This window comes from Canis lupus, chromosome 4 (assembly GCF_048164855.1).
Source record: "Canis lupus baileyi chromosome 4, mCanLup2.hap1, whole genome shotgun sequence".
In the NCBI taxonomy this organism is placed as follows: Eukaryota; Metazoa; Chordata; class Mammalia; order Carnivora; family Canidae; genus Canis; species Canis lupus.
Genome location: NC_132841.1, coordinates 76,878,349 through 76,890,938, shown reverse-complemented (window position 1 = coordinate 76,890,938; position 12,590 = coordinate 76,878,349). Strand labels below are relative to the sequence as shown.

Sequence of the window (12,590 nt, the reverse complement as noted above, 5' to 3'; positions counted from 1 at the left end):
ACAGGATGCCTGGGTGGCTCAGCGATTGAGTGTCGGGCCTTTGACTCAGGGCGTGATCCCAGGGTCCCAGAATCGAGTCCCACATCAGGCTCCCTGCATGGAGCCTGCTTCTCCCTCTGCCTGTGTCTCTGCCTCTCTCTCCCTCTCTGCTTCTCATGAATAAATAAATAAAATCTAAAGAATAAAAAATAAATAAAACAATTTTACAATGCCTCCTTTTATTGATAGTTAAAAGCTTCACAAAGTCTGCCAAGTTGTAGCAGAAAACAAAATTATACAGACCTAGAATCTCTTATCTGAAATCCCAAAATCTAAAACGCTCTGAAAAAATGGAGTCATCCATAAATTTTGGTGAAAAAGATCTGACCTGAACTGAAGATAGGTTATTCATAGTCTCTTTATCTTACTGTGGATGTTAAACTTTGCTGGGAAAATATTAATCTGTTGGATCGTGAGGTTTTGCCCCAGATCTTGCTATAAGTATTACATAGTATGCATATGAACAATATTACCTTTCCAAAATTGAGGGGCAGGTGGGAACTTGAATTCTTAAGCATTTCTGGCCCTAAGAGTTTTAAATGGCAGATTATAAACCTTTAGTATAAACAGACTGTAATATCTTCGTGAATTTCAGACTACTTAAGCATTTAACGAAGTCCAAATTTATGGAATTCAGTATAAAGCAGAAATCCTGCCTTGGAGAAAGAGTACAAAGACCTTTTTGTAACCTTGTCTTACGTATATCACCAATAGCATGCAAAGACTCCAAGGAGCAAATTAAAGCAAGATATAGTGCACTGTCTCCAAAGAAAGCTGGGCTTTTCTGCTAGCCTCCTTATTTCATCTGGCTTACAACATTAAGCATGTTAATAATCAGAGCACTCTTTGACCACGCCAGCCTTCAGATCCCTGGAGTTCAAGAAAAATTGCACAGTAAATCTACTGTGGTAATTTGGAATATGTATTACAAATACAAAGGGAATCTACATTTAATCCATCTGTAAAAATCATATCTTAAAATCATCAGGAAAGGAGGATAAGGTTTATGGTGCATAATTCTATCCTCAAAGAACTTTAGCTGACCAGCAAAATGCCTTTTGATACCACATTATCTGTTTTAATCTTTAAAAAGTTCTACCCTTGACCAAAATGGTTTTTAAGAGCAATGGTGCTGAAACATGTTGTGCTGTCAACCATTGTATTTGGAGTCGAAACCCGCATCACTCACTGAGTTATCACCTAAGGGAAAGAACACACTCGACTGCCTGAGAGTCATGACCACACAAATGTCTCATATCTCAGGTGTTAAAACTGACTCAATTAAGGAGAGTCAACAAAGACGTGCATAAAGATTAGATAATACTTTTCAACCCAAGATGTGGAAACAAAAAACTTTTAAACCTTTTAAGGACAAAAAAAAAAACCTATTATAGGAGCTAAAGAATGTATGTGTTACAACACAGCACTGATTTATTCATTCCTTTGGAAGCCTGACTGAGGTAGAAACAGGATGTAAAAAAATAATAATAATAATGTTCAATAATGAAAATGGTAATTTTGCTGAGAAACTGATTTTTTAAACTCTAAACCTTATTAGAACTCATGTTCAGACACCAAATGTACAGTGGTCAGCCTGCCTTCTAAAATATAAGTACAAAAAAAAATAAAATAAAATAAAATAAAAGTACAGAGAATAAAACATAAGCCTAATACAAAGCTATGACACCAGTGCCAATTACATCCCCCCTCCCAAAGCAAGGTCATTGAGAGTGCTCCCCAGGAGAATGTTCCCTTGATGCCTGTATCTCTAGTGTGTCCAAAAATATTATTTTCTATTAAGGTGATTAATATTCATTTAGGTTTTGTTTATCAACTTTCTTTTCTGCATGAATTACTAGCAATTATCATTATGGAGAAGGAGGAGAAAAGGCAAGAGAAGGAGGAGAAGAGATGAAGATAGAGGAAGTAAATGGCCCATAAAACTCTCCTACTTACATACCCTAATCAACTGATGTAAACACTAATGACTGCTTTATCCTGAGATGCTGGAGTTGGGGCGGGGAGGGTGTCTCTGTCATCTCATATTCTGTTTTCCTTGGTTGTGTTGTTGTTTAGTCTACACTTTATTTGATTATAGACTCTACACCTTCCTGAGAATAAGCATTTCATCCTGTTTTTTGAATTTCTGGTATTCAGAATCAATAAAAATAAATACCCAAACAGGCTAAGGAAGTAATTTCCTAAATATCCTTACCGAATATGATTAAAAATAAACACAAACTAAGCGTTCATCCAATGAGAGGATGTGTGCCTGGCACAAGTTTCAGACTTTCAAACTCTTAATTCATTACCACGAAAACAGAAACATGAAATGACCGAACATACTAGAGTAACATGAAGACCCGCAGAAGCTATTGTTGGAGATTTACTTTTTTCTGGGAGATAAAATTTGCTTTTCCAGCTTCCCTTCCAATGACTTGACAAAATAATGACAGGATTTAAGAACATAAAGCTTGCAACTCAATTGTAGTAATTTCTGTTTTCCTAGACCTCATGTGAGATGAAACTACTCTACATATTAAGAAGGCTAGTGCCTCTGAGGTCAGAGCTATAGGTACAGTTTTATTTCACAAATTTTTAAGGGGGAAATGCTGGTTTCAGTGAAGCTCACTAATTTTGATTTCCAGTATACTGGCCTTATCTCATAATTTAAACTATTTTTAAAATTTTAAAGACAGAATCCACCAAAATAATGAAAACATCTATTCAGTGGTGACACCCCTTTCTGGTTAACATCACTGAAAAGAAACCTGGCACTGTCAGGAGGTACTATACAGCCATAAATGTTTTTTTCAGTTCCCAGGTGGGAATGGTAAGCAATCTTTTACATACCCTTTCTCCTTTTTCTGACTATAATGCTTTTAGATTCCATTTGGGAGTGTGTCTAATTCATTTTTCCAGCTTAGCAAGACTGGCCCCTAGTCATTTCCTATTTCCTCTCTTGCTGTGAGCAGAGATACATCTCTGTAGAAGCTTGTAGGTCCCAGTGATTATCTCCTTGGACCAAACATGTGCAGGTCCTGCTTTGTGCAACTAGGAGGAAGTCTGCTCCTGTCAGGAACAAGCCTTAATAAAGTGGTGATAAACCAACAGGGGAGCTAACTCACTAACAAAAGAGAACACCTCTGAAGCTTCAAAGTTGCTGAAAAACAAATGCAGCACGTAGGAGACAGTCTTATTAAAAACTTTTTAAGACTTTTAAATGACATTTTATAAAACAGAAGCCTAGCCTAGTGCCCTTTGTCTACTGTATAAAAATCTTTATTGTTGAAATTAAAAGAAATTAGAGAATAAAGGTCTGTTCTTTATTAAGAAAATAATTAGAGTACATCCATTTCTTGACCTCATTAGTCATTATACTTCCATTAAGGGCATTATTTTCCAATTGGCATATTGGTCAATTTAATGCTAAGCTTCTCTGTTCAAGAAAGCATATGCCCATGTTTTGGGTTTCTTTTTTTTTTTTAATTCATACTAAATTAAAATTATTTTATTTTGCCTGATATTTCTCTAAACCAGTTTTGAAAATAGCCTTTTGATGTGTACTCAGGACAATAAAACCTACCTACCACACAGGGTCATTCTAATTCCTTCCCCAAAACCACTCTTACTTGTAGCCATGACATTGTTTTAGTTTCTGTTTTTTTTTTTTTCTTTTTCCTTTTCTAAATTTTTGAAGTCTGTCAGAAAACTGACACCAATAGAAAAATACAAGTACATCAAGTGATCATTAAACACACTTAACATATGATTGTTGACTTGCCATTAGGATTTTTTTATGGTACTCAGTTCAGAAGTGAAAGAGTATATGTGTCTTCAAAAGAAGTCAAGAGAGCACCTAAGAGAGGGGGGCTCTATCTCATTTCTTTTTTTTTTTTTATCTCATTTCTTATAACAAGGTTAAGGATCTTACTGTATCATTCCATCACAGATAATAAAAGCAGTAGATGCTGATGTCAAAAAAAATCACCATTTGATTATTTTAAACTTCACGCATATAAGTAAAGGAAACGATTAACTTGATGTGCGCAGATACCTCACTGTTTTTCATGCAGTACTTCATGTACTGCCCTCACACAGTTAGGCATTATTTATACTTCCCAAAGAAATACACAGATGGGGCAAAGTAGCTTGCATCACCTAAAGCGTATTTCTCTTAGTGTCTTCCCATCAATGCCCCCAATTAAAAATATCAACCCACAAAAACATAAAAGTCATTTGTCTGCTTTGCAAACACAGATTCAGGAAATGGCCCCAAACTCCTCTTTCCAATTGCATTTCCAGTGAATGTTATCAACAATGATGATGAGTTAAGGCTATTCACAGATGAATTAGGGCTATTCACAATTCTCTGTCCACTCTGTGGGAGAGCTGTCCTTCGTGCCCACCTGGCTGTTTATTGTGTCATATGACTTCCTTTGGACAATGAGAGGTAAGTACAAAGGACAAGTGTCACTTCTCTGGAGGAGTTTTAAGGCTGCATTCTCTTTTCCCTGGGAAGCTGATGGTCAGATGGAGCCTTCATTAGTTTGACTCCTGAGTGACCACATTGAGCAGTGCCTCCCTCTGTCAATCCAAAATAAACATATAGCCTAGGGGAGAAATAAACTCCCGTGGTATTAGTCCACTGAGATTTTAGATTTTTTTACTGCGACTTAACTTAGAGTACCCTAACACATCATCTCACAGAGAAACATGAGCATCCTAAAGGTGGGAGCAAAGTCAGCCATCACCACTGCATGCTTATTCAAAATAACATAAATCAACTACCCCTACAAATCTCTAAAAGGCCACTTATTCTTTCATTTTAAAATCTAAGCTGTGTATATTTTAAAAGATGCACTTTTCCATTAAAAATGGCTATTTATTATTATAGTGAGGTTTTCAGCAGTCATGAGGATTTGACATAGTAGTTAATAGTAAAAACATTTACATAGCACCCTAAAACAGTTTAAATAAATTCACATTTTACGTTAAGATCATTATGATTGAGGGAGGTCTGAATAGAATTTTCTTAGTTTTATTGTACATGGTTTACAGAGAATAACATGACAATTCCTGTGTCAATACTGATTGCAATGCACTTTGAAAATGGCAAAGTGAAAATATTAGGCTTAAATGTTTAAAAGAAAACTAAATACTACATCGAAGAGGGAAAATGGTTTTATTTTAGACGCTTGAATGCATGATCTGTAAGAAAAAAAATAACTGCATATTAGACTACTTGTCAGAATTCTAGAAATATCTCAGAGAAATCATTTTGAAGTTAAAGAACATTAGCTCAAGGTCCCAGTGTACACTCACAAGAGATGACAGCACTGCAAATCCTCGCTGAATGGTGTGGCTTCATCAGGCCTCTTGGGAAAGTGAAATCATAAAGTCACCAAATGCTATCGCCTATGAACCACTAGATATGACAGTGTCATGAAGTAACTGAGCACTCTATGAAGCTGGACAAATGACACTTCTTAGATGGTTTGGGGTGTGTAATTAATGGAGAAGTGTGTTAGCTTGAGGAAATACTAGAACGCAGAGAAATCAATATTATTTAAAAATTGGGTAGAGGAAAGGCTCATACATTCTTTTGGCAAATAGTAGTTCTACATAAGAGTGAGTGTGTGTGTGTGTGTGTGTGTGTAAGAGAGAGAGAGAGAGAGAAAGATAGAAAGAGAGAGCAGATGCAATCACACACGTTCTACCTAACAACTGACCATTACTGGACAAGTATTTATTGAGGGCTTATTGTATTAAAGTTTCTAGATTTGGTGGCATGGACAACACAACGATGGTTGAAAAGCACCCTGTGGTCTCCAAAACTTTACAGCCTAGGCCATGCCAAGTATTTTATGTCTTAGACGCATAATGCATATCTGCTACAGCACTTTGCAACCCAGCCCATGCTCTGATAACTGTAGATTTAATAAATACTTAGTTGAATGAATAAAAAAATGGCTGAGGATGAAGTCTGTCAATGTTTTTATGCATAAATTTCAATTTCTGAAAACTTGCTACTCTTCACTTGGTAGATTCAGAAAGCCCCCTGCAATATGGGGCCTCTCTAACTCACAGCATGATGGATTTGTTAGTAATATTGTGACAATTTTATAATAATCATGATACAGCAATTTAAAGTGTTAACCGGGTTGCCTGACTGGTTCAGTCGATGGAGTGTGCGACTCTTGATCTCAGGAGTTCAAGCTCCACATTAGGTGTAGAGATTACTTAGAATAAAATCTTTAAAGAAATAAAAAATAAAGTATTGACCAATGCCTTATATAATAAAAAAGTGAACAGCTGAGTTACAAATGGCCAAGAGGGAAAAGAGAACTAAGGGAATCGTAATTCTAAGCAAAAACCTTGAAATAAAATACCTTAAAAGGTTTTGAATCAGCTCATTTTACTATTAATTTGAAACACTGACAAAAAATATTGGATAGTTTAGTCTTTAACTCACACTCTCCTTCCATACCTATAGAAATATAACAAAGAAGGCATGTGTATATACACATATATGTATATTATTTATTTTTTATCCCACTCATTCCTAACCTCAGCCTTATGAAAGATAAAGCACATTATCAGGATGTTTTAGGTTTCAAATAATTAATACACAAAACCTACTCAAACTGGCATAAAGTTAATTAGCTCACGTATCAAGAAAGCTTCATTGGCTAATTCTGTTTTTCAGCAATGTCCTCCAAAACCTAGATTTTGTTGAAATTTTCTTTGGGTTATACTTAGTATATCAACTTTGTCTTCACAGTTTTAGAGGCCATCCCTGTTATCTGCTGTTCCAGGAAGGCACAAAAACTTCCAACAGAAAAGGAGAAGAGGTGTCTGTGTCCTTTTGTCAGCAGGAAAATCTCTCTGAGAAGCTTTGCAGCTCACTGCTCCTTTCCCGTCCCTCAGAGCTCATTAGCTACACTGGGTCACATGCCCACCCCCCATACCTTTCACTGGTAAAGTGACTGGTTCAGATGGTTATGAATTAGTAGGGGTCTAGGGCCTCCTCCCTGAGCACATGGCCACAGAAGAAACAGCGAACACAACTCCTTCAAAATTAGAAATCAGCCAACTGAGTATGGAGGGCAAGAAACTAAGTGTTTGCTATAGAATATTCTTTTTAATGCACAGCTAATCCTATTATTCACATATTCCTTATTCGTACATTTCCCTACTCACTAAAATTTATTTGTAACCCCTAAATCAATGCTTACGTACTTTTGTGGTCATTCATGTGTGGAGTAGTGGAGTAGTGAAAATTTTGAGTCACCTGACAGGAGCCCGTTCCTAGCTGAAGTCAAACAAGGTGATGTTTCAGCTCTATAAACAAGTATCCTTCTCAAGTCTATTTAGTGCCCTGTTTTCTGCATATTGTGCTATGTTGGTTATTTCACTATTTTAAATGGCCTCCAGGAATAGTGCTGAATTGCTGTCTAGTGTCCAGTGCTAGAAGGCTGTGATGTGCCATACAGAGAAAAATACATGTGTTAGGTAAGCTTCATTTAGGCATGTTAGAATGCTGCTGGCCAGGAGTTCAATGTTAATCAATCAATAATATGTATTAAGCAAGCCGTCTTTAAGTAGAAATAAACATAAAACAAGGTTATATATTGATCCATTGATGGAAATATATGACCAGAGGCTCACAGGAACCTAACCCTGTACTCTCCCTGTGAGTGATTGTTCAGTATTCACTAATGCAGTGTTCACAACAACTTGCCAGAACAGAACTACTGCAAATAATGGGGACTAACTGTGTAATGAAACTGAGATATAACTAGGTCAGGTCACGTAGTCATAACTAGCAGGCCGGACCTCAAATCCAAACCCTGTAACATTGCAAGGACTTTGGACTTTATCCTGAGAACAGTGGCAAAAAAAATTGAAAGGTTATAAGTAGGGAAAGCCATGAAGAGATGTGCAATTCTAGAGCATTATACTAGATACGATCTGGAGAACAAACTAGAAAGAAAGAAGATTGAATTTGAGGAGAGACCCGGTCAGAGGGCTATTGCAGTAATCCAGGCAAGAAGTGATGATGAGAGAGGAATAGAATAGGAAGCTACGGACAAAGATATAAACTGTCTCCCTCTGAGATAACAGAAAACAGAACCACACACGACATAAAGACTGGTCACCAAGAGAGGATGTAAGAGGGATACAGTGAAAAAGGAACAGTGAAGTTTAAGAGGGAAAAAAGTGCATACTAGAAATAAAAAGAGAAGGATCCAACTTCAAAATCCTGGGTACCAGCTTAAGCCTGGCCCAATTTCAGATTCTCATCTGAAAATCTTAGCAAAACCCCAGTTCACAGCCTCTATTAATATTAGAGCATTAAATTTTAATAAGTGGAAAATGGAATTCATAAGGCCTCTCAGTTGCATCCAATAGGGAGTTGACCAGTCGTTTGTGATTTTACACATCTCTTGATAGAAACAGCGTTACAAATACCCAGCTGAGCATTGGGATACATCATGTAAACGTGTGACTCTCCCTGGAGGACTTTCTGTCCCCAAAGTAATGATTGAATTACAATTGAGTTATAAATATGATAGTCCCATCTGTGATCAACATCAAAATTTTCCTGATGTAGTATCTAAAGTAAAATTTATCCGAAACCTCCAGAAGTATTCAAAACTATCACACATTTGAATGCAGGTAAGTAAAATAAGAATTATGCTTCTTAATATTTACTATCATGTCATATTGCAGATGGAACATTTTGGAATTTGAAGTCTTATCAAGTCTCCATAGAATTATATGAGAGAAGAGAAGGGAGAGAGAGAAATCTCCATGCTTGAAAACGGTGAAATTTAGAATATTAGAGCATGTTAAGTCCTTTTCTCTATTACGTATTGATGTCCAGTGCATTGGCATCCCTAGTTCTTATGACATGTAAATAACCTGAAGTATCTCATAATAATAATAACATTATATTGTGCTGTACAATATCCAAACAATTAATGCTAATATATGGCCAAAGGTAAACCTTTCCATGCTGTGCATTTGAAACGTGGGCTTGAGGTATTACATAAATGATAAGCACACACTTGGATGACCCACTGTACTATAATCCTCTAAATAAAAGACCTTCAAAGCTCTTAGTCTTTCAACAAGTTCATTAAAACCTTTCAGATACACTCACTTAAAAAGATGATCAATGAAATTAGAGATTTGGGGATTATTTTAGAATATTTTCCAAGTGCTAGAACTGAAGAGATATACAGTAAGTGTATATTCATTTCTATTCCTCCTACTGTTGACCATCCTACAAATGATTTGTGCGGAGTGTCTCATAACTAGAATATATTTTTCATATCATATTTGTCAAGGTAAATGCTAGCTGCTGTAATAGATAAACCTCAACTTTTCTGTGGCCTAACACAACAAAAGTTTATTTTTTGCAGGACAATTAGTGAGGGTGGTCTTGGTTGGGGAGTTTTCCACATGGCCACTCAGTGCCCATACTTCTTCTGTCTCCCTTAGGATGCTGCCCTCTTCTAGATCCCAGGAGTTCTCTTCATTCACCCGGTGGATACTGAAAGAGACTATGGCCATGACCCATCTGTTTCTCAATCACACGGGTCTGAAAGTCACTTCTCTTATGCTTCACTATTGAGAACTAGTCACAGAGGCCCACCTCTGAGGGCAAAGGAACTGGGAAATGCAGCTGCATCATTCCACACTGGACAGTTTCCACAGACCATTCAACCAAGTGTCTCTGTCTCACGTGTCATTTGCATTTCTTCTCAATGTTTTTTCCTTTAAAGACCTTGGTTACAGGGGGAGTCAAATCATCACACACAATTCCACATGCAATAAATCTTTTTTGTTATAGAACAGAAATATTGGGGCACCTGGGTGGCTCAGTCAGTTAAGTGTCTGACACTGGCTCAGGTCATGATCCCAGTCCTGGGATGGAGCCCCATGTTGGGCTTCCTTCTCAGTGGGGAGCCTACTTCTCCCTCTCTGGCTGCCCCGCCCCTGCTGTGCTTGCTTACTCTCCCCATCTCTCTCTCTCTCTTAAATAAATAAAATCGTAAAGAAAAAAAAAAAAAAGAACAAAAATATCTGTTATGCCCCTTCCATAATACTAAAGTAGACTTCAATTGCATCAAGATGTTTATATCAAATAGTGCTAATAATAAGAATACTTTAAAATCGGGATGAGAAAAAATTTCAGCATTTATTAAAAAGTATTCATCCTTTATCACTCCATTCTTTACTCCCCTTGAAAGTTTTAGGTTTATGATGAAACCTGTTTCCCTATTTTCTAAAACAAAAAGCATAGAAATCTACCACTAGAAGAGTCTTTGATCCACCAGGGCTTCAGCATCTAGTCGGCTGAGGTACAGAAGCATAATGACCTTGTTTACTTACATTTTTTCACATCTTAATCAAATTGTTAACTGAGGTTCATACTGACATACCCAGGCTCCACTGTCCCAAACATCACCAATTTGCTCTAAATACAACTTTAAGCAGTTGTGAAATCTAAATCTTAGCCTTTCCATATACCTCAAACTAATACACAGTTATATATGAATTATATATCAATGAAGCAGGAAAAAATTTAAATAAATCTTAGCTTTTTTTTTCCCCACTGCTAGAGAAATTACTCATGAGTCAAGGAAAGTAAGTGGTTATACTTTGATTTCAAATAAATGGAACAGTGAATATAAGATTTGTGTGAACTATAAACATAAAAATTACTTTGAAACAATCCTAAAGATATTTTAAGTTAAGAAAAAAAAGTCCCATTTAAGATGAGGCAAAGATGGCCTCAGATAAACTGCCCGGATGGCTCGGCAGTTTAGCGCCACCTTCAGCCTGGGGTGTGATCCTGGAGACCTGGGATCGAGTCCCACGTTGGGCTCCCTGCATGGAGCCTGCTTCTCTCTCTACCTGTGTCTCTGCCTCTCTCTCTCTCTCTCTCTCATGAATAAATAAATAAAATCTTTAAAAAAAAATCAGGCAAATAACTTATAGAGCCATAGGAAAGGAAAGAACATGCCTTTGGGTTCAAAAGAAATTATGCTGAACTTCAGCAGAGGGAACAGAATAGAAAAAATAATGCAAAAATATTTATGATCAGACTGCCAAGATTTTTTTTAAGATTTTATTTATTTATTCATGAGCAACACACAGAGAGAGGCAGAGACATAGACAGAGGGAGAAGCAGGCTCCCTGGTGCAGGACTCGATCCCAGGATCCCAGGATCCCAGGATCACACACTGAGCTAAAGGCAGACACTCAACTACTGAGCCACCCAGGTGCCCCTAGACTGCCATGATTACCAAAGAATGTCTTTACTCCCGAAGGCCAGTTAATTGGCACAATAACTCTTTTAAAAGTATGGTAATGATGCAGTGAAGTAAGTTTCTTATGAGCACTTTAATAGACAGCTGGTAGATGACATCAGGTAAGGACTGAACAGCAACTCAAGCACTAATGGGACAGACAACAAAAAGTGAAAGGAATATGAGACAAAACATTTTTCATCCTTGCACGGAGGTGTATCTATAGTTCAAATGGAACTCAGGAAAGAGGGGTCAACCTTAAACTGTAATTTTGCCTCTTTCACATTGTCCTGAAATTATGTTAAGCCTTAATCAGAAAATCTGTTAAAAGAGCTTTCTGTAGAATAATGAAATTCTCCCTCCTGGTCTGCTCTTTTCCACACCATGCCTCCATATATTTAGTCCCCATCTGTACACAGTATGCATTGAATGGAACACTTTCAGGTTAGAAATTACATTTATCAGATATCAAGATAATATTTCTTTAACAGCACCATTTGGCATGCATTTGTTTTTAATTTAGAATGAGTTTAAATTAATTTTGTCTTAAAATTTTCATGCCACTTTCTGGGATGTTTGAAGCTACCCTGGAGGGCAGTAAAACCAGAGCTGGGAATCACAGCTTTAGTCTTTAGAGAGAAAGAAGCAATTTCCATAATTCCAAAATCATTTCATTAGTGGGTATGTATGGTCTGAATTTTCAGATCTAGGGAACTGACCATATGCTCCCTCTCCTCTGGAAAAAAAAAAAAATAGTGGCAAATTGCCACCATGCAACACAGAAAGAACCGAAGGTATATAATTACGAGGAATTATAAATATAAATATAAGGGCACCTCATTATGCATATTACTTAATATAAATGTGTGGTCTCCGTGTTAATTACAAAGCTTTCTTCCCCCTAAAGTTATAGAGTAATGTATCCTATCTTCAGAGTTGCCAATAGGTCAGCCAAAAGGAAATGACCAAGAAAAAAAAAAATGCATTGCAAAATAGGCACTATGGTCTACTGAAAAGAGTTGTTCCACAACATAGCAGCATTACCTGTGATGTTTATTTTGTGGATTGTTAACAGGACACAGGTTCAGTGGTGGCAATATTCACTGGGGACCAGATTCACTCCCTAGGTTCAAATTAACAGCACAGTCTTACAGATTTCTAGAGAAAGATGTATAATGCTGTCAAAAGCACAGCATATTGTTAAATCATGTGTTAAAATAAGATCCA

At 36.9% G+C, this 12,590-nt stretch overlaps 2 long non-coding RNA genes across 5 annotated transcripts in view; one reads left to right on the top strand and one right to left on the bottom strand.

The window, feature by feature from the left end:
* LOC140632707 (uncharacterized) overlaps positions 1-12,590 on the bottom strand; it is a 668,295-nt gene that overhangs the window by 639,073 nt on the left and 16,632 nt on the right. The gene's annotated exons all lie outside the window — the stretch shown is intronic.
* LOC140632711 (uncharacterized) overlaps positions 1-12,590 on the top strand; it is a 20,172-nt gene extending 7,582 nt beyond the window's left edge. The window contains exon 3 of the long non-coding RNA XR_012030359.1: positions 9,550-12,590. This is a non-coding gene — a long non-coding RNA (uncharacterized lncRNA). The remainder of the gene's footprint in view (positions 1-9,549) is intronic.